Genomic DNA, 2523 nt, shown 5'->3' on the forward strand with positions numbered 1-2523 from the left:
TGTTATGGGCACGTTTTCTTGTAGTGGTATATATTTTTTTTGTTCGGTCATAAAGAGTTAGTTGTAATTTCACTACCCTTTTATATCTTAAAAGAAAAATATAAAAGTGAGTTTGAAATGCTCTTGAGTTTAACTTGCTATTCCCCTTGGTCGAGTTTGATTGTAATTTGTAAACATAAGATGCCAATACCCTTTCTTGCCTATCACTTATTATTGTTATTTCTCTCTTGTGGAAGGGTTCAAATGAGAATTGGTAGCAAGAATGAATTTAGAAAGAACATTAAACGAAGATTTAGAATACGAGTAAGGGAGAACGAGTAAAATACTGTTTCTTGCAGTTGTCAGTCTTAATCTGTCTAGTAATACCTTTTCCAAGCTCTTGACAAACAAAATAAACAAAAAATACACTGTATAGGTAATCCTTATTTTTTATTTTTTTGTTTGTTAATTCTCGTATTAAATGAAGGAACTCAACTGGTCTCATTTGACGTTTTAACAGCCTCAAACTTTTATTAGAAGTTGCTAAAAATTGTTGACAAAGAAAAAGCTTATATAAACGATTCAACCCCATCGATCAGTGGGCCGAGAACAACAAGGGTAAGTGGCTATGGCTTCAACCTTTTTGGTGCTTCTCAGGCGTAAATGATTCAACCCCAGCTCTTCAATATGAGGTTACAATGTTAATGGTTTTGACCCCGACGCAAACAATCAATATATTCGTCTAAGAAGTAATAAAAATTCAATACATTTTATATTTTAAGTAGGTTTATATTTGTAACGCCTCGACCGTTTTTGCCAGCGGGTCTTCACGCACACTGTTCACTCAACATGTGGGCTCTACCACCTAGTCGACGACCGGTTTGCTAAATTTTGAAGGCTTCCAAAAATTATTTATTGACCATGTAATCTTTGCAGTTTACATGTAATCTTTGCAGTTTACATGATATTTTTCGTGATTTGGTTTCATTCATGCTGTATCCCGAATCATTTTCTAATAAGTCATTTATTTTCTAATAGGTCATCTCACACATGATTAATTCTGAAGTTCTTTTGGACAAGTGACTGAAAAAATAAGTAGATTTTGGTAATTTATGTAATCGATGCTTTTTGCAAAAAAAAAAAAAATTATGTAATCAAATAAATCATATTAAGCTTTTCATATATATATTAAAAATTGGGAACATTACAATATTAATTAGTGTTAATTGTTTGGGTTGAAATGATTTGAATACATATTCGTTCTTTTGAACTCATTATTAGAAATTTAGAATGCATCATATGCTCGCATGTGAGAAATTGCTGCGTTTTCAGCTTCGTATGATTCTCAATCTAAGTGATCAACTTGTTACTTATATATTAAACTTAAATGATACAAGCAACTTTAACGAGTTCCCAGCCTCTAACCGGTACATCTCGTGGGAAAATTCTTGCTCCCAAACTTCACTAAATCAATAAAGAGTCTAAGAACCAATCACTCATAGAATTGTGATGGTTTAGAGACATCAAGAAGACACAATTAGTCTCAAGGCCATTAAGCTAGAACAATATGAGCTCAACAATGTTCTCTATGCTTATACTAGTGTCTCTGTCTCTCTTGTGTAGCTTGTCTCTCTTTGAAGCTTGATCTTTTGTGGCTGCAGAAAAAGAATTGTGTCTTGCTTGACCAAACAAACATGTTATGTTGCACTAACCTAATGGGCTTCGTCGACTAAGCCCATAGATTGTCCGCGCGTAACTTGTATAAGCCGGCCCAACATTGAACAAGTCGGATGGGTTTGACCAAACCTCACAGGAATCCTTACAATTCAATCCGCGTAGGGTGAATTCACGGTTCCTTAATATCGTGATCCACTGTCTACATCCACTTGGCTGCATTCACCCCATCTGCATTGTCTTTACACTCAATCTATCTTTTCTTGAAAAATAAATTATATAGATATTAGTAAAAGTGGTTAGAGTTTGTACTACCCTATGAATGTCCCACTTGACGTTGTAAGCGCCGGAGAATCACATCCATGGACATGCCAATTACCGTATGAAAACAAATAGAAATTTTTTTTTTGATAAAAAAAAAGTTAAACCCGGATCTATTATAGACACAAACCTAACCTCCGGGTGAGAGGTGCAACCCACGGATGAATCCTCTCCCGGATATTCAAATTGCCGTAAGCATGTGCCCATATCCGCGTGGCCACACGTGAAGCTAATAATTTCGCACTAGAGGGGAGTCGATCCCTGGCCTAGACCAACAGGGCAACTCCTCCTCTATTGGAAACCAATAGACCACAACGACGTGGTTAAAACAAACAAATTGACATTGCTATAATTAGAATTTAAACACTTTCAAATTAGAAAATATATAGATGGTACGTCCTATCGAGAAGAAGAAGACGAAAATGCTTATTAACTATATAATTAGTTAACAATTTTGTTTTAAAACAAAAACTAGGGTTTATATTCTACAAAAATTGTTATTTTTTTTTTCAGTTGCAACTCAACTACTGGTTTTATTTGAGACTTCTG

This window comes from Brassica oleracea, chromosome C6 (genome assembly GCF_000695525.1).
Source record: "Brassica oleracea var. oleracea cultivar TO1000 chromosome C6, BOL, whole genome shotgun sequence".
Taxonomy (NCBI): domain Eukaryota; kingdom Viridiplantae; phylum Streptophyta; class Magnoliopsida; order Brassicales; family Brassicaceae; genus Brassica; species Brassica oleracea.